This window comes from Aquarana catesbeiana, linkage group LG12 (genome assembly GCF_042186555.1).
Source record: "Aquarana catesbeiana isolate 2022-GZ linkage group LG12, ASM4218655v1, whole genome shotgun sequence".
Lineage (NCBI taxonomy): Eukaryota > Metazoa > Chordata > Amphibia > Anura > Ranidae > Aquarana > Aquarana catesbeiana.
The window spans coordinates 32284698-32305875 of NC_133335.1; positions in this window are offsets into that span (position 1 = coordinate 32284698).

Sequence of the window (21178 nt, forward strand, 5' to 3'; positions counted from 1 at the left end):
TGCAGAGTATTGCGGGGTATTGCAGAATTTTGCACAGTGTTGTGGGGTATTACAGAGTATTGCGGAGTATTTCAGGGCATTGCAGAGTATTGCAGAGTATTTCAGGGTATTGCACAGTGTTGTGGGGTATTGCAGAGTATTGCACAGTGTTGGGGGGTATTGCAGAGTATTGCACAGTATAGTGGGGTATTGCAGAGTATTGCACAGTGTTGTGGGGTATTGCAGAGTATTGCACAGTGTTGTGGGGTGTTGCAGAGTATTGCACAGTGTTGTGGGGTATTGCAGAGTATTGCACAGTGTTGTCAGGTATTGCAGAGTATTGCACAGTATTGGCTGGGTATCGCAGAGTATTGCAGGGTATTGCCGAGTATTGTGGGGTATTGCAGAGTTTTGCACAGTGTTGTGGGCCGGTTGTTAAGTGGTTAACCTCGCCTCAGCCTCCTCCCCTCCCCCAATCCAGCCATTTATTAATCTGTTTTTTTTGTACTTTTACACAAGTTCAGTCAGAACACTGGCACACACTGCAATCTAAAACTTCTACCTTAGCTTCCTTCCAGTCTCCAGAATCCAGCTACAGAATCCCTGCACATGCGTACTCCTCTTCACTATCAGTCCACTTTCCAGTCAATGCTAAATTGTCTGGGAACAGTTCAGAAATCCGATCAGATTGTATATCTGAATCGGATATAGTGGAGCACTCTTCGGCCGGGAGCAGGTTGCGCTTTGAGCTAACATCAACTGGCAAAGCAACCTTTTCCCCCTTACTGGCCACAGATATCACAGCCCCCCACTGGCACACTACTTTCACCCATTTCAGGCGTACCCAACTCCGATGTCCTTCCCTTAGGAGGTTCCACCATCAAGGAACGCAGATGGACCCGACCACGGCCTTGAGGGATAACCGGAGCATTGGGCCCTGGAGCAGCCACAGAGATGAGACAAGCAGCTTTTCACATAAGCTGGGTGATAGCAGGGGGACTCTCGATGTGGTCCCCAGCTGGGGTGGCAACATTCCTGTCCCAATCTGCCTGTAGTGTCCGCGGAGGTTGGGCTGGTGAGACTACTTCAAGCGTGGGTTCCCGGCAGCATCCACAGATGATCCAAGGCCGCAGATGCGTGGCCAAGCCGCGATATATATAAAATTCCTGGCGCATCATGACAGCATACAATGGGGGTTGTGGCTCTGCATCCACAACCTGATAGGACTGGTAAACTATAAATCAGACAGACCCAGCTCGCAGCATTCTCCTTTTTGTCCTCACCTGATCAGGGCTGGAGTCGTGAGGTATACCTTATTATTATTATTATACAGGATTTATATAGCGCCAACAGTTTACGTAGCGCTTTACAACTTGAGGGTAGACAGTACAAGTACAATACACTTTAATACAGTAGGAATCAGAGGGCCCTTCTCCTTTAGAGCTTACAATCTAAGAGGGAAGGTCAAGAGATGCAAGGGCTTATAACAGTGGGTGATGTGCTGAGAACATAAATGTACAGTTGTTAGGTGGGGCCAGATAGGCTTCTCTGAAGAGATGAGTTTTCAGGGATTGTCTGAAAGTGGATAAAGTAGGAGAAAATTGGACGGATTGGGGTAGAGTATTCCAGAGGATGGGAGAGGCTCTGGAGAAGTCCTGAAGGCGAGCATGGGATGAGGTGACAAGGGAGTTTGAGAGCAGGAGGTCTTGGGAGGAGCAAGGAGAACGATTAGGTTGGTATTTTGAGACTAGGTTAGAGATGTAGCTGGGGGCCAGGTTGTGGATGGCTTTGTAAGTTATAGTTAGTATCTTGAATTTAATTCGGTGACTGAGTAGCAGCCAATGGAGGGATTGGCAGAGGGGTATAGCAGACGCTGAGCGGTTTGTGAGGTGGATGAGCCTGGCAGCAGCATTCATTATAAGGTTCATACCTTATCGTTTGTCGCCCCAGCCAGGTTCAGCCTCTCCTGGGTGAAAGTCCTTCCTGTACAGCCTCTGAATGAGCTATATGGTTGGAACCCCATTCTAGTGGTGCAGGCCTTAAACAAGCTTTGACGTAAGTGGCAGCATCTCCCCTTTGCTTTCCATATGCTTTTCACTTCTTTTGTCTGTTTGTCAGTGCATTCCTGCACCTGTCTGTGTTGTGGGTGTTTGCCATTTCCAAGATGGTTGCAGCAGTGCATGTACACGCTGAGCATGAAAGGCAGGATGTGGTGCGGCCCCTGTGGCCAGTTTCCTGGCTTGCCATTTTGGAAGATGGCGATCTGAGCATGCTCAAGCACTGATATCATCTCTAATGGCCAAGGGTGCCAGTTTTAAATGGTTTTGGAGGTATTTTTGGGCGACACATGGTGGAGTTCTCTACTCACGCATGTCGGATGCTTTTGTGGTCATTGTTTGCAGGTATGTTTTCCCTTTTTATGGCATTCACCTGCTCTTTTCCTATCTCCTTCTCAGTGTTGCTCTGGGATCACTGTGCTCTTTATAACATTGACCTTGACCCTCCTGTCTCCTTCTCCATGCTTGCTCTTGGATCACTGTGTCATGCTGTTTTTCATTTTCAACCTGCTGCTTTGCTCTGTTTTTATGGAGAATGCTGCCCAGTCAGATCACACATTGCTTTTAAAGAGAAACTGCAGTCTGCTCACATAATTTGTAACAAAAACATATTTGCCATTCTGAAGCTTCCCTCCGACCACTTTGCATATTAGTTTATATATACTGTGATTCTGTACTTGCCAAATATGCTGAAGAAATCTCCCTCCACTGAGTCTGGCTGCATCCATTTTAACTGTGGGCAGCTGAAGCTGCTTCCTGTTCACTTCCTGGATTTACACAGACACACACAGAGGCACACCTCCAACTCTACAGCCCTGCAGCTCTCATTGGCCCTCTTATCACTCATCCCCCACTCCCTTCCTGGCAAACTCTCACGAGAGGGAGAGAGAGAGAGAGCTGTGCATGATGTGATAAGCCTAGGCTAATGACCAGACAAGAATCAGGAAGTGGGCTGTAGAAGGTTATATTTACTGGCAGAAAAAAAATGTTTCATAATCCAAAGTTGAAACAACAAGGGCAGAAGATTTAATAAATGAAAAGTTGAAAAAATGACTGAAGGTCCGCTTTAAGGTAAAGGGATTGGGTAAGCAGCGCCACAGCAGGGCCAGCTCTGTGGACAGAGCAGTGCCGACTGTCTCTGGAGGCTATTTGCCAGTCAGCAATATGGTCCTCCCAGGTTATGCTTTTATTAGGTAAACCCGGCTCAGCTAATGACAAATTTGGAAAATTGTTGTGTATATTTACGCTACTGACCATTACAAAAATGTTCTTGCACCCTCCCGTAAGGCGGGTTAGTTCCCATTGTATGCTGCCATGATGCGCCAGGAAAACGGAAAATTGTATACTCACCTTGCCGGAATTTTCCTTTCCTGGTGCATCTTCATGGCAGCATACAGATTTCAAATGCTGTGAGCCGGGTCTGTCTTTGATTTTATAGTTAACCAGTCCTATCAGGTTGTGGGGGCGGAGCCACAACCCCCATTGTATGCTGCAATGAAGATACATCAGGAAGGTAAAATTACGGAAAGTTGAGTATACAGTGCTGTACACAGTGCCAATGTAAGCGTTCTTAACTGCTTTTTAATAAAGTTTTTTATATTTTGGTGTGCCATACTGATGATTGAGAGGAAAGTGGGGATGTGAACAGTGGGGCCTTAGTCGCTGTTTGATTTCACATACAGTATAGGAGTCACATCTCTTCTGGTAAGCCTCTATGTGTGGCTGGTATAGATATATACACTCATTGGTGACATGGAAATTTATAAATAGGCAACTCCTATCCTCATATTGATTAGTGGTTCCAAATTAATAATAACTACTGCAGTAGGGAACAGACACAAAAGATACGCTCAGCATCTTTCCAAATAACTGTTCTGATTTATTATGACGCAATTGAAGGTTTTTATACACATGATTACGTAGGTATCACATTAATATTACAATTGTATGTTTATGGTAACAAGGGGCGTAACATAGGCAGACTAATTCTAATCAGGATTTAAAGAATGTAAACGTACTGAAAACCTTATTAGTGTTGTGTGCAGAGTGAGGGCAGTGTGCAATACATACAAAATAGAATACAATTATATACAGAACTTACAAATTTCCTTTACAACCAGGCACTTTATTAGGTACACCTTGCTAATACCGGGTTTAACCCCCTGTCTTCGTGGCATAGATTCAACAAGGTGTTGGAAACAATCCTCAGAGATTTTGGTCCATATTGACATGATAGCATCACGCAGTTGCTGCAGATTTGTCGGCTGCACATCCATGATGCAAATCTCCCGTTCCATCACATCCCAAAGGTGCTCTATTGGATTAAAGTGATTGTAAAGATTTGTTTAAAAAAAATAAATAAATAACAAACATGTTATACTTACCGGCTCTGTGCAGTGGTTTTGCACAGAGCAGCCTGGATCCTCCTCTACTGGGGTCCCTCTCTGCTGCTCCTGGCCTCTTCCTCCTGTCGAGTGTCCCCACAGCAAGCAGCTTGCTATGGTGGCACCCAAGCCGAGCTGCAGCTCTCTGTGTCCATTCAGACACGGAGCTGCCGTTTGTCCCCGCCTCCTCTCTCTCCTGATTGGCTAACTGACTTTGCCATGGGAGCCAGTGGCGCAGCTGCAGCCAATCAGGAGGGAGAGTCAGGGACGGCCGAGGGACTCGTGGACATCGCTGGACAGAGATGAGGCTCAGGTAAGTATTAGGAGATGCTGGGGAGGCTGCTACACACAAAAGGCTTTTAATCTTAATGCATAGAATGCATTAAGATAAAAAACCTTCTCCCTTTACAACTCCTTTTAAGATCTGGTGAGTGTGGAGACCATTGGAGTACAGGGACCTCATTGTCCAGTGATGAGATGATCTGAGCTTTGTGACATGGTGCTGGAAGGAGCCATCAGAAGATGGGTACACTGTAGTCATAAAGGGATGGACATGGTCAGCAACAATACTCAGGTAGGCCGTGACATTTAAACGGTGCTCAATTGGTTTAAAGGGGCCCAAAGTGTGCCAAGAAAATATCCCCCCCCATCATTACACCAACACCAGACTGAACCATTGAGGCAGGATGGATCCATGTTTTCATGCTGTTTACACCAAATTCTGACCCCACCATCTGAATGTCGCAGCTGAAATCGAGGCTCATCAGACCAGGCAACATTTTTCCAATCTTCTTTTGTCTAATTTTGGCGAGCCTGTGTGAATTGTAGCCTCAGTTTCCTGTTCTTAGCTGACAGGAGTGGCACTCTGTGTGGTCTTCTGCTGCTGTAGCCCATCTGCTTCAAGGTTCGATGTGTTGCACGTTCATAGATGGTATTCTGCATACTTTGGTTGTAACGAGTGGTTAAGTTACTGTTTTCTTTCTATCACTTAAACCAGTCTGCCCATTCTTTGACATCAACAAGGCATTTTCATTCACACAACTGCCGCTCACTGGATATTTTCTCTTTTCCGGATCATTCTCTGTAAACCCCAGAGATGGTTGTGTGTGAAAATACCAGCAGATCAGCAGTTTTTGAAATACTCAGATCAGTCCATCTGGCACCGACAACCATGCCACGTTCAAAGTCACTTAAATCCCCTTTCTTCCCCATTCTGATGCTCAGTTTGAACTTTAGCAAGTGAAGTCCACCACGTCTAGATGTCTAAATGCATTGAGTCACTGCCATGTGATTGGCTGATTAGCAGTTTGTGTTACCAAGTATTTGAACAGGTGTACCTAATACAGTGGCTGGTGAGTGTATACTGTATACTGACATTATATGGTGTATCCCATTTTTTGTGCATCTTATGCACTATACCTTTAGTGCAGTGTTTTTTTTATCTGACGTCATGTGATCCTGCAGCTCCAGGTCCTCTGTACAAAGAAGTACTTGAATTCCAGAAGCCGTGATACTTCTCATAAGCTCCCATGGCCCAGCTGTTGTCAGCTTTCCCTTCTCTCCTCTGCAGCTGCTGCTCACTGACACAGGGGAGTTGGAGCATCAGGATCACATGACTGGAACCAAGCAGACTAAAATATGTAAGAATACAATCTTTTTAAACAGGATAGGTGGGATAGGTAGGAGGGGAGGGGGTGGGAAATAAATAAGTGTTAGGCTTTAATACCACCGCCGAGCGTACGCAGATGTGCGTACTCTGCTTTCTGGAGTTATACCAGGATGATGCCCACAGCTGCAGGCATCATCCCGGTACCATTGCTTAGAGTGGGCGATCGGCTATCCAAGTATAACAACCAATGCGGCTAAAAGCCGCTCAGGTGTTATACGGGAGGAGCGAGAGGGGACATCCCGTTCCATCGGGAGGCCCGATGACCAATCGGCTGCCTCCGGCGGCTGGGGGCGGGCTGGAACGAAGCCGTGGGCGGCTTCGTTCCAGCCTCCTAATCGTGAACACGGAAGCGACGTCATGACGTCACTTCCCATTTACTCGGCTGCCAATGGCGCCGGTTTTAAGCGATCTGAATACTATGAAGTGCAAAGGAGGGATCGGGAGTCTAAAAGAAAGAGTACCTGTCACCACCTATTACTGTCACAAGGGATGTTTACATTCCTTGTGACATTAATAAAAGTCATCAAATTTTTTTTTTTTTTTTTTAAACACAAGTTATAAATATAAAAATAAATAAAATAAATAAGAAAAAAAGAAAAACTTTTTTAAAGCGCCCCCGTCCCCGCGAGCTCGCGCAGCAAAGAAAATGCATACGGAAGTTGCGCCCGCATATGTAAACGGTGTTCAAATCACACATGTGAGGTATCATCGCGATCGTCAGAGCGAGAGCAATAATTCTAGCCTTAGACCTCCTCTGTAACTCTAACCTGGTCACCATAAAAAAAATTGAAAGCGTTGCCTATGGAAATTCTTAGGTACCTTAGTTTGTCGCCATTCCGTGAGTGCGTGCAATTATAAAGTGTGACATGTTTGGTATCTATTTACTCGGCGTAACATCACCTTTCACAATATACAAAAAAATTAGGGTAACTTTACTGTTTGGACTTTTTAAAGTTCATGAAAGTGTCCCTTTTCCCAAAAATTTGCGTTTAAAACACCGCTGCACAAATACCGTGTGATATAAAATATTGCAACAATCTCCATTTTATTCTCTAGATTCTCTGCTAAAAAAATATATATAATGTTTGGGGGTTCTAAGTAATTTTCTAGCAAAAAATATACGGATATTAACTTGTAAACACCAAATTTCAAAAATAGGCTTAGTCATGAAAGGGTTAATTACAGCAAAGAAAAATTCAATCTTCTGCCCTGCCAGGCCTTACTGCATTAGTGTGCACAGCCTGCTGCATGAGGGTGTGCACCCCAGAACACAAACACACACATCTGTGTATATCAGCAGAGCAGTGGACGGTGTCAGTAGAGCAACGATTAGTGTCAGTAGGGCAGTGGACTGTGTCAATAGTTTATTTGATTTGATTTTTTAATTATTTTTTATTGATTTTTTACTTTTTTTTTTAGGAGCCCCGATATGGGGCTTTGGTGAAATATCAAGGGTCAAGGCTTTGTCACTTTTGACACAGAGAAAGAAACTGAGGACAGAGATTACCCAGTCCCTTTCTCTGAAGCCTGCAGTAAACATAGTCATAGAATGAAGAAAGAAGCGATCGGTACAGATCACTCACTGTGTTCATTCAAGAAAGAAAGGCCGGGTATTTAAATATTTACCAGCCCCTTCCACGCTCCCGAGAGGAGAGAAGGGAATCTGGCAGCACTGCAGGGGGGGGGGAGATGGAAAGCAGAGGGAATTGGCACCGCACGCGGTGATTAGGGTGTGTCCAGGCACATCCGGCACACCCTGTGCACACGCCTATGCCTTACTGTACTGTGAGGCAGATCTGTGTAAATCTCTGAACTGGATAGACAGAAATTAGAAATACAAATCATTTGGCAGGTAAAACATGACAAAACCTCTGTCTGTATTTAGCTGTGTCTCTGATGTCCATCTTTTACATACAAATCTGATGTTGTATAATATTTTGTTCTAACCACTGTTTGCTGTTTCTAACCTTAAATAAAAAAAGCGTACAGCTGTATAGAAACTGGGCAATGGAGTTTTTTAGTTGCTATTTCAATTAGATTTAATTTTAGATTCAATTAGATATTTCAATTAGATGGGAGAAAGTTGTAGAAAGTCAACCATTACTTGCAGCCCTCCACCAGGAATCCTACAAGGAGGAATGGCAGAGGATCCCCAAATCCAGCTGTGAAAAACTTGTTGCATCTTTCCCAAAAAGACTCATGGCTGTATTAGATCAAAAGGGTGCTTCTACTAAATACTGAGCAAAGGGTCTGAATACTTAGGACCATGTGATATTTCAGTTTTTCTTTTTTAATAAATCTGCAAAAATGTCAACAATTCTGTGTTTTTCTGTCAATATGGGGTGCTGTGTGTACATTAATGAGGAAAAAAAATGAACTTAAATGATTTTAGCAAATGGCTGCAATATAACAAAGAGTGAAAAATTTAAGGGGGTCTGAATTCTTTCTGTCCCCACTGTAGATACCACCATTGGTCTGGAGCGACTGTGCAACTTGTTCTCGACGCGTTTCATGAGATAACCTCGCTTCCTCAGGAGAAGCACAGCAAAGTATCTGGAGATGAGATTAATTAATGAGTACTAATGGAAGGGAAAAAAACATAAATATATGGGTCCTGCTATAAGGACCCCCAAAGTCGGAAGAAGACCCCGGAGCTGCCTAATAAATTACTTTAAAAACCTGTGTACTGTATTGACACTTTTTTCCCTAGGTGAATGGGTAGGGGTTCGATGTACCCCATACTCATTCACATAGGGTGGGGGGCCGGGATCTGGGGGCCCCCTTATTAAAGGGGGCTCCCGGATTCCGATAAGCCCCCCGCCTGCAGACCCCGACAACCGATTGTCGGGGTCTGCATGGGGACAAGGTGCTTTTGGGTGGGGGGGCCCACAGGGAGCATGAGGGCATGCGGCCTGGTATGGTCCAGGAGGGGGGGCGCTCGCTTGTCCCCACCCCCATTCCTGACTGGCCGGGCTGCGTGCTCGGATAAGGGTCTGGTATGGATTTTGGGGGGACCCCCACGCCGATTTTTCAGCGTAGGGGGTTCCCCTTACAATCCATACCAGACCTAAGGGCCTGGTATGCCCCTGGGGGGGGAACCCACGCCAGTTTTTTTATTTAAAACTTGGCGTGGAGTTCCCCCTTATGATTCATGCCAACTACTGTATGTTTTCATTTGTTAATGCCAAAAATGTGGCAAAGTCGTACAAAGTAGTACTGCTCCCAAATCGCGGTAAAATCGCGGCAAAATCGCGGCCGTAAAATCGCGTGACTTCGAAGTCGTATAAGTGTGAAAGGGGCCTTACAGTTAATGCCAGATATTTAGCCAGCTCACACCCAACTGGCGATCAAGCTGGAAGATGAGTGTAGGATTCCTATGTAGCAATATGTACAATGCCATAAAAAAGTTCTTCACAAGAAATGCCAGAAGGTCCGTTATTCTTTACCCTGGGAGCTGTGAAGGGAGGGGAGATGGTACAAAACGTGAGAAAAAAAAAAAAAGAACAGTTGCTGTGTGGCTCTGATTAAACTTGCCCCTGAAAAGTCCCAGTGGCCAATTTCTCAATTATTTTATAGAAACACGACATATCTGATCACCTTTTTTTCTCCGCGTTGGGCATTTGCGTAACATTTTAAGTCCCGCACCCCAAATTTCCCAAAATACAAGACCAGAACCAATTCACAAAGAAAAAGAACAGATTTTTGCTTAGCTGTGTAGCAAAGCTATAGCAGGCACGCTCTGCAAGTTCCAGTAATGAGCAAGCAGAACAGGAAGTGACTGACACATACATAAAACTCTTCCTTCAGCCGGCTGCACAGTGGGTAATGGGAAAATGGATGAGAGGTTTGATTGTAAAGAAAAAACACAAAAGAAGCAAAACTCTGGGGGAAAGTGTTTTGTTTCCTTTTCTTTGATAAATGTAAATAAAAATCAGCTTCGGTTAAGGCTCACCAGGATTTTAAACCTCGTTTTAATGGAATTGAACATAAAAAGGCAATCAAATTTAAATATTCATTCAAATGGTAATAGTTACGATAAAGTGGAATTAAATGTCATAGACAATTTAATTAAGAAATTCAGAGGTGGAATGTTTATTATTTTGGTCTTTCCTACAATAAAAAAAAATACATTTGGCATAATAATGCACAAAATTCAATAATAGCTGATCCTAAAAAGTAGTCTAAAGGCAATTAAAATTACCAGAAAAATCTTTTGATTGAAAACTTTCTGCGGTGGAAGGTACAAATCATTTCCCATCTGGGGAAATTGTTAGCCTAAAGTATATCATATCATGACAAGCCAGAATGTTTTGCAGAGACATATGCTGTTATTATGGACAGAATGGGATTGATTTACTAAAACTGGAGAGTACAAAATCTGGTGCGGCTCTGCATGGAAACCAACCAGCTTCTAGTTTTTGGCAAAGCTTACTTAAACAAGAGAAGCTGGTTGGCTACCATGCACAGCTGCACCAGATATTCCATTCTCCAATTTTAGTAAATCAATCCCAATAAATGGTGTACCCAAGCCAAAATACAGACACAGGTACATAGTGTCAGAAACCATGAAATCAGACCGAGACAGAAGTACAGTTAAATCACACTTGTTTAATAAAAATAAAAAGAATAAACGTAGTGAAAACATAGCCAAATTTAGGTAACCAGAACGGATAGTCAGCCAAGCCAGAAGCCAGGGATCAATGTAGTGGAAAAGCAAGAAGGATCTGGAGCCAGAAGGGATGTCAGCAAAGCAAGTCTTTAAATAGGACCACAGGAGATTGTCTCTGTGATGTTGGCCAAGGAGAAGGCAGAGTTCCTCTGGACTGGATGGCTTAAAGCGGGGGTTCATCCACACCGCCAAAAAAAAAAAAATATTAAAAGCCAGCAGCTACAAATACTGCAGCTGCTGACTTTTAATACATGCCCACTCACCTGTCCCAGGGTCCAGCGATGTCGGCAGGGGACGCCGAGAACCCGCTCGGTTCTCGGCAGCTGCCGCCGCCATCCTAGGTGAGGGAATCAGGAAGTGAAGCGTTGCGGGTTCACTTTCCGGTTCCCTACTGCGCATGCGCGAGTCGCGCTCCGCGTCCCTAGTGGTCCCCGCTCTCTCCTGGGAGCTGTGTGTTCCCAGCAGACAGCGCGGTCGGGACGGGAAGAGGCATAGACTCCCATGGGAGTCTATGCCGGAAGTGGGTGCAAATACCTGTCTTAGACAGGTATCTGCACCCCCCTCCACCCTGAAAGGTGCCAAATGTGACACCGGAGGGGGGGGGGGTCCGAAAAGCGGAAGTTCCATTTTTGTGTGGAACTCCGCTTTAAGTAGGCAGGACTGACGAGCGGGATATCATCAACAGCTGAGTAACTGTGGAGAGAGATGAGAGCTGGCAATTAGCCAACAGTTGAGCGGCCAGCTCAGAGAAGGAAGGGCTGAGCCCAGCCCTGACACATAGCTAGTCACAGGAATGTTTATTATTACATTTTGTATTATTTTAGTGTGTTATTAACGCTTTTACCAATTTTGTCATTCTTCATCTGAACACCACCTTTTGGGTGATCAGGATCTAAAGCTTATTCCTAGACTTCAACATCTTCTAGATATTGCCCATTATGGAATCTACAGGAAAATCTCTAACACCTTTTTAGACACAGCTTCAGGTCTTGTAAAAACTCCACGATTGTGACCTATAACCAAGAACCCGGGACATGGAGAGAAGTGTTATTTACACCCACCTTCACCAGGTAATTCTTATCTTATTAATGTGTGACCGCCCCTTAAAGCCTGGTACACACGGGCCAAATATCAGCCGGTATTGGGCCAGTATCGGCCAGTTTTCAACAGAAAGTGGCCAACATTTCTGGACAGCAACCTGTCTGGTTCTGTTGACTGGGCATGCTGGAAAAACAACAGCCGATCGGCATCTGATCACAGCCAAGGACTGCAAGCGCTGACCAGTGTGTTCTGGTGGGGGGCAGTCCCCATCCAAGAACACAATAGCTCAGCAGGGAGACTGCTTTATTAACATTGCATAGTTAGTACAGTGAGCTCCTCAGTTTTGTTTTTTTCGTTCGGCCCGTTGGGTTGAACGAAAAAAAAAAAAAGGTCATTGTGTACTGGGCTTAAAGTGGTTATAAACTCTCTACTTCAACTTTAGGTCATTGTAATCTACACTGATAATGCTGCTGATCGGTGCCTGTGAAACCTCACTTACTTGTAAAATCTTCTCACAATCCTTTCTGCAAACGTTTATGATGTCACCAGCGCATGTGCAGTCCGCCGTTCCGTTCACGTCACACTATGTGTGCCATTTCCATACCAACAGCGTTATTTCCCCTTTTTAACGGCACATCATGGGAGCCTCGCGATACTGTGGCTTCCTCCATCTGCTTCCTGGTTCTCCCCTTGTGACTGTGAGACGTCACACAGGGGGAGTGAACCAGGGCATCTCAATAGGCATCCATACAACCAAGCAGCTATTATATAGAGGCTTGGATAGCATGCGATTGCGCATGCGCGAGATTTCAGCAGGGGACCGAAGGAAAGGCTGAAATGATATCCACGACAGACAGAAAAAAAGAGCAAAGATGGCGCTGCCGATTCCAGGAAGAGGATATAATTTACAAAATGAAGAAAAAGTAATTGCAAAGTTCCTTTTAACTACCTATAAATGTGCGAAGTGTGCAAATAATTAATTATTGGATAATATTTTTTTTAAAAAGCAAATAAATCCTGGGTTTACTTCCTCTTTAAGTCTACTTAGTAATCTGATTTTATTTCCACTGGGGTACATTGGTAGCTTAGTAGACATGTGCGATTAGCTTCGTATGAATCGCAAATTCGTATGAATTTCCGTAAATTCGTACATTCAGGAGGATCCGAAAAACGAATTGCTATGCTTCCGAATTTTGTACGAAAGATGAAATTTCGTTTACGAATTCCTAACGAACATTCGTAATTGTTACGAAAAGTTAACGAACCTAAAAGTTAAAAACCCAGGAAGTCAGCACAGCACAGGGATGGTGGGAGCCCCTTATAATGATAAATTCATCATAACGAACATTCGTAATTGTTGCGAAAAGTTAACGAACCTAACAAAATTTCGTATTTCGTACGAAATTTCTGACATGAATTACGATATACAAATTAAATCTAGTACGAAACTAAACGAAATTTATTGACAGCGCACGTGTCTATGGCTTAGTAATTAAAGTGATTATAAATCATCACCATGTGAAACAACTTATTTCGTTTAAAATAAAAATGGAAGGCAAAACATTTGTGCATAGATATATAAAAAAAATATATATACATATTATATATAAATGTGAAAAAGTTGCGCTACATTAAACATTTCTCTATATAGGAAATGCTGTAAACCAGTGACATACAAACGTTAAGGACACACCCGGATCAAGAGTGCACCCCAACACACCCTAAACTCCTTCTAGTGATGGGTACGTAAATGAATAGTGAAATTGACCAAATAACAACAGTTGAAATAAATCATATGCAAGACAATTAATAAATAAATAATGTCCATATGAAAATTAAATTTAGTGAGCAGCGTCTTCCTTAAATGTGATAAAAAGGTGAAAGGTATGTGAGTATGTGATCCACAGCGGGTATCAGGGTCCAGATAATCAGCCTTATTCTTTGATGTCCACAAATGAGAGACAACTTGATGTAAAACTCTGTATATGATAACCCTTACCGCAGGGGCGTAACTACCACCATAGCGACCCATGCGGGCGCTATGGGGCCCACAGCCAAGGGGGGCCCAGTCAGGATGAGAGCACCGCCGGCACAGTCTCCCAGCTAGGGGAAGAGAGAGGAGAGGAAGAGGCAAGCTGTGACCTGTGCCCAATACAGCGTTGCCTGTGCCCAATACAGCGTTGCCTGTGCCCAATACAGCCTTGTCTGCCTGTGCCCCATACAGCCTCACCTGTGCAGAGGAAGAGGCAAGGCACCTGGATCAGCAGAGAGCTGAATTGCCCAATGTAATAGCTTTCATTAGAACTTCCAGTGTTCCTGGGCTCACGTCACATAGCTCCACCTCTTGGCCCGGCGCCTTTGATAGACAGAATGCCAATCCAATGCGGGACGTGTGACGTCATCAAAGGCGTCGGGCCAAGAGGTGGGGCTATGTGACGATAAGCCCCGGGAAGACGGGAAATTCAAATGAAAGCTATTACAGCGGGCAATCCCACTCTCTGCTGATCCGGGTGGCTTGCCTCTTCCTCTGCACAGGTGAGGCTGTATGGGGCACAGGCAGACCAGGCTGTATTGGGCACAGGCAACGCTTTATTGGACACAGGTCACGCTGCATTGGGCACAGGTCACGCTGTATGGGGCACAGGTCACGCTGTATGGGGCACAGGTCACGCTGCATTGGGCACAGGTCACGCTGTATGGGGCACAGGTCACGCTGCATTGGGCACAGGTCACGATGTATGGGGCACAGGTCACGCTGCATGGGGCACAGGTCACGCTGCATGGGGCACAGGTCACGCTGCATGGGGCACAGGTCACACTGTATGGGGCACAGGTCACGCTGCATTGGGCACAGGTCACGCTGCATTGGGCACAGGTCATGCTGTATGGGGCACAGGTCACGCTGCATTGGGCACAGGTCACGCTGCATTGTGCACAGGTCACGCTATATGTGGCACAGGTCATGCTGCATTGGCACTAGGGCAGCTGTGGGGGGGCTGTTTGCAGGGGGCCCCATACAACATTTTGCTATGGGGCCCTGCTATTTCTAGTTACGCCCCTGCCTTACTGGAACCGGTGGACCCCCTAAAGAGCGGGGTCATACGAGCAGACAGATTAAGCCCTCTGCGGGGACATTTGAATCTTCTGGTATCTCCAATCCTTTGGTTGCCTTGAGCGGTCAGCAAGGGTTTCGCCAAGTAGCAATGAATGCAATGAATGCTTGTCAGCTGGATGTCTCCAATCTGAAAAGAAAGGCACACTCAGGCTCCCAGCTACGAGTGAGCAAACAGAGAGCGACTCCAGTCGTGTAGTACGTTAAAACTAAAAATCTTTAATGCTAACTAAATAGGCAAAGCTCACAAGACAACATGTACAGAGATAATGTACAGAGATATTGTACAGAGATATTGCATAGAGGTGCATGAATCAGTAAAAAGCCGGCTAGCTAAAACAATCAATAAAAAGCACCCGTGTACCAGGTCACATGTGGCGTGATTGCGTCAGCACAACGCACAGCCCTACATGTTTCGTAATACCTTGCACCTGGGGCCCCATCTGCCCAAAAACTTGTAACTTGTGATCACAGTTTTTTTATTATTGTATGCCGGTTTTTTATAAAAAAAAAAAAAACATGCTTTTTTGTTCTACACTATTGGAAGCATTCCTTTTTTTTTCATACTACCTTGGTTAAAGATTGCCCTGCTGTCCAGTTGAGTTCTGAACTTTTGGATCCAGTCCTGGTCCAGTCCTGTCTGTTTGGTGGCCATCTCTAATGTTGGTGGAAGCTGTGGATCGTTTGGAGTTTCGTATGTCCGCCGGTTCCGGCACCCACGTCTCTATGACTCTTTGTCGCTGACATTTGAGTCCACCAGTTCTGGTAAGAAGTATATACACTTCTTCATCCCATTTGACCAAGTACCATCTTGATGTTTTCTGGTTGGACAGTGTCAGCACAATACGTCCCTGTTTCTACCATCTTTTGCTGATGACATACGGGCTATCTATAACAGATTCAGTTTATCCATTGGACTTTATCACATTTGTGCTTTTATACTTGTTGCTTGAACACTTGACCTCTTTACACGGTTTCATTTGATTATTGATGTGTACATGTATTAGCGCTACAACATTCACCATTTATGCTATATATGGTTGTCACATTTTTTTGTAGCTGCTTTTTTATCTCACTTGAAGTTAGCGCAGTCACGCTTATATCCACATTTGTATTTGGATATGTTAAAAAAAAAAATTGCAACAGAAATCATCAAGTGCACCTTTTACACAATCTTCTCCCTAGGACTAGGAAAATGTTCAGTTAAAACAAATCAGTCTAATTTCCATCCTTACAATTCTTTAATCAGCAATCACGCAGTTTTACCTTATTTACTCTTTTGTATCTAAGCCGTTATTTTCCTCAGCCTCATGGAACTGTGATTTTACTAGAAAACAATGGTCGCTGGTTACATGTTTAAAGTGCTGCCACTAGGCTGCTTATTCACTGCTTGGTGCCCAATTCTGACCTTCTGGAAACATTCAGAATAAATTAAGCTAATTTGAATGTAGGCTGGAGAAATCACAGTTTATATGTTTTGGTTTAAAACATAATTCTACCTATTAATATTTTAAAAAAAAACTCTGCATAATCAAAATGTCGTTTTCTGACAAGTTTTTTTTTCTCTTTTTGTTTTTTTTTTGTTTTTTTTTATACTTGCATCGTGTAGACTTTCCTGCTTCCATGAAATAAACAAATAAGTGTCAAAATGGTTCTAACAACACTTCTAGCCTTTTCCAAGGCCCAGGGTTTCAGCTAAAGTTTGGCTTTCTTTTGTGCACATCTGGTAAAGAATTTAACCCCCCCCCCCCCCAAACAGTGTTGGTAATAAACACTATATTGTCAAAAGTATTGGGACACCTGCCTTTACACGCGCATGGTTAGTCAGGTTGAAAAAAGACACAAGTCCATCTAGTTCAACCATAAAAATAAATAAATAAAATATCATACAATCCCATGTACACACAGTTGATCCAGAGGAAGGCGAAAAAAAAAAAAAACAGAAAAGCAGGATCCAATTTGCTACAGCAGGGGAAAAAATGTCTTCCTTATCCCAGAGAGGCAATCAGATTTTCCCTGGATCAACTTTACCTATAAATGTTAGTATCCAGTTATATTACGTACATTTAGGAAAGAATCCAGGCCTTTCATAAAGCAATCTACTGAGCTGGCCAGAACCACCTCTGGCGGGAGTCTAGTCCACATTTTCACAGCTCTTACTGTGAAGAAATGTTTCTGTATTTGGAGATGAAATCTCTTTTCCTCTAGATGTAAAGAGTGTCCCCCGTGTCCTCAGTGTTGACCGTAAAGTGAATAACTCAACACCAAGTTCACTTTATGGATGCCATATATATTTATACATGGTGATCATATCCCCCCTTAATCTCCTCTTCTCAAGAGTGAATAAATTCAGTTCCTCCACTTTAATGGCATCCCAGTCTTAGTCTGTAGGGTTAAATATTGAGTTGTCCCACCCTTTGCAGCTATAACAGCTTCAACTCTTCTGGGAAGGCTGTCCACAAGGTTTAGGAGTGTGTCTATGGGAATGTTTGACCATTCTTCCAGAAGCGCATTTGTGAGGTCAGGCACTATTGTTGGATGAAAAGGCCTGGCTCGTAGTCTCCGCCCTAATTCATCCCAAAAGTGTTCTATTGGGTTGAGGTCAGGCCAGTCAAGTTCCTCCACCCTAAACTCGCTCATCCATGTCTTGTTTTAAGTAAATCAACCCTTATACCGCTTTACACAAGAATGTATCTTGCTAGCTGTGGAGGTTGCTTGCTGTTCTAAAGTGTATTAGCTACCAGGACACTCAGATCCTTCTCTATTATTGACAACTTTAGTTGTTCTCCCTCTAGATTGTATGATGACGGCATGTGTTTGGCCCCTACAGTCTTATTATAGCTGCACAAACGTTTAACGTAACAATACTTTCTAGAGAATTAAACTAAAATCGATATTAGTACATACAAACCCAACAAAATTTCCCAATTTCCTACTAAATATAAAACATAATGCTGTATTGTGTCAATAAAAAAAAACAAATACATGTAAATTAAAAATTCTGCCTGTTTTGAGAAATAGTAAGGTACTGTAAATAGCATTAAAAACCTTTTTTCTAATTTATCTATTTAGTGTGAGCTAAAACAACCCTTAAAGGATTCCTAAACCTTAAATTTAGTCTTTCGCAACATTTTTAACCCAGAAAAACGATTAAAGTAATTTTCAGGTTTAAGGGAACCCTGCTAGAATTGATTATATCTACAGCTCATGGAACATTAGCATGATGAGTAGATATTGGGGGTTATTTACTAAAGGCAAATCCACCATGCACTACAAGTGCACTTGGAAGTGCAGTCGCTGTAGATCTGAGGGGGACATGCAAGGAAAATAAAAAACAGAATTTTAGCTTGCACATGATTGGATAATAAAATCAGCAGAGCTTCCCCTCATTTCAGATCTACCCCTCAGATTTACAATGACTGCACTTCCAAGTGCACTTTCAGTGCAATTTCAAGTGCACTTTGCACTTGTAGTTTGCACTTGTAGTGCAAAGTGGATTTGTCTTTGGTAAATAACCTCCATTGTTTTAGCTATATTAATAAACAAAATAATAAAATAAATGTGATATACCCAGACTGACACCCAGTGTGGATTATTTTTTAACACCCCTAGCTCTATACAAACATTCATATAATTAAAATCAAACAAATGAGCAGAAAAATAGGGCAGAGAGTGAAAACTGTTTACAGTTTTACATTGGTGGTTAGTGAGATCCCCCTTAAATTAGCAGTCACTGCAAAAGAACTGACATACTTTGGTGGTCAGTGGGGAAGATGCCTCCTTACATTCATAGTCATTGAAAGAATAGCTCCCTCACAATGGTGATAAGTGGAAAAAAGAATGTCCCTTTACCTTGATTCTCTGTAAAACAAATGCCCTTCTACATAGATGGTCAGAGTGCCCCCTTATGACAGCCATAAAGATCATTGGTTTCAATTTGTTATTTCTCAGAGAGGAAAGAAGAGGCTCCAATGGTTCCTCGCTGCTGGCTCTATTGAGTAACATTGTTGCCCAGAAATATGCACGCAACACCAAATAGGAAATCAAATTGCCGCTGTTCAAGGAACCCCTAGCATAAATTATCAGATTTAAAAAATCTCATATTGTACCCCACCCACAAAGCACCGCTCTGAGCAAGAACCCAGAACTGCTCAGGATTGAATTACAGGTTCACTCACAGTAACAAGGATGTTGGTGGACATGAGTATCATTCATGCTATGATCATCATTATCAAAGCACAAAGGTATGGTTAAGACCAGCAGAAGAGAAAGCCCTCTGGACACCATAAAGCCAAAATGGCGGGGGGGTGGGGGGTGGGGGGGGGTGTTTGCTTAACTATATCACTTGTACATTTTCCATATGTTCCATACAGGCATACCCCACTTTTACGTACACAATGGGGGTTATTTACTAAAGCTGGAAAGTGCAAAATGAGGCTCACTTCTGCATAGAAACCAATGAGCTTCTAACCTTGGCTTGTTCAATTAAGCTTTGGTAATAAAACCTTGAAGCTCGTTGGTTTCTATGCAGAAGTGAGCCTGATTTTGCACTTTCCGGGTTTAGCAAATAAACCCCATTGTGTACTTAAAAGTGGGGTATGCCTGTATGTTATTGGGTAACTATAATACAGCCGAATGATAGTACATGACATTGGCCGTCAAAGGGTTAAAGCTGATTCGTAGCCATCTAGTAATGTTACATTCTGATCACATATGTTGTCAAAGGTATTAAAAATTGTGAGTTCCAAGGCTTTGCTTTTGAAATAATCTGTGGTTTCCTTTATTGATGGCCCATGCAAGGCATCAAGGAATGTCTGTGCCCACTATGTACAGAAACCCCTGTGATTTGGAACAGTGCCGCCACCAACCCGCCCCCTTTTACAACAATGAATGTACAGACCATGTAGTCAGTGGGCTTTATTCGTTTCCATACTACTTGTATGCACACTCTGCAGCCAGGCAATTAGCATCTGCTAACTGTTGAACAAAATTGAAGCCAGTGAATGGTATACTACTACCCAAATCCCCAAAATCCTCCCCATCATAACCCCCTTTCCTTCCTTGCTATGTTGACATGGAACACTACATCCCTCCACAGTGCTGTAGCATGGGGGGGGGGGGCAGCCAGTGCGGTCGCAACATTTAGAGCTCTTGACTCCGTCCAGACATGTTGGGCCTTTTTCTGACACATTGCAGAAACAGTCGCCAGTAACATAACAAAGAAAGTCCTGCACCGCCCAAGGGCCAGCGGACAGGAAATGCAGTGTAAGAATGGTTTAACTGACATTGTGTGTTGGTTCAGTGTTCACTGTGAAAAGTGCATGTGTGTGTGTGTGTGTGTGTGTGTGTGTGGGGGGGGATTTCTAAAGAGTGTGGAGGGGAATTTTTGAAGAGGTGAGAGATGGGGGGGGGGGGGATCGGTGAGAGGACAATCAGCATAATAATGAGTTTCCCCCTAAAGCAGGTTTTTATTGTCATTCTTTCCGACCAGCCTATAACCCTGGCGTAACAGGGTTGCGTTGGGGTTATTGGCTGGCCGCTCTGCTGTAAGTAAGTTAGGGTTAGGGGGAGCAAATTACTTGCTTTGCCCTGGGCGATGACAACGCATGCTATGCCACTGTCCCTCAGACATACCTGTGACTTTCAAAAAAGATCCCTGACAGAAGTCTTGGACAATAGTGCCTTATGTGTAATTCTCAATGAGATCTTACACTGTTCTCTATATTACCATTGTCCTAACTGTATGTTAAAGCATTTGTTACCCTAAAAAAAAACTTTCTATCACCTAAAAAACCTGGCTCATCCTGCATGGGTCTGCCCTCCCCCCTGTAAACTGACCACGGTTTATCATGGCTGCTGAGCCCTGACACCGTGGTCAGTTTACATGCCTCCATCATCTGCAGCTCTCCTCTCTGCTCCCCCTTATCCTCTCCCCCCTCCCTGCCTGTCAGCTCTGTCCACTCCCCTGCCCTCACCTCCTGCTGCTATCTTAACTACACTATAATTATACAATCCCTTCTTTAAAATAACATTATGGGGTTGATTTACTAAAGGCAAAAAGACTGTGCACTTTGGAAAGTGCAGTTGCACACTGCAAGAGCAGTTGCTCCAGAGCTTAGTAAATGAGCAGAAGCTCTGCTGAGTTTTATCAACCAATCATGTGCAAGCAAAAATGCTGTTTTTTTTAATTTTCCTTGCACGTGATTGGGTATTCTTTGCAAAGTGAAGCTTTACCTCATTTACTAAGCTCTGGAGCAACTGCACTTG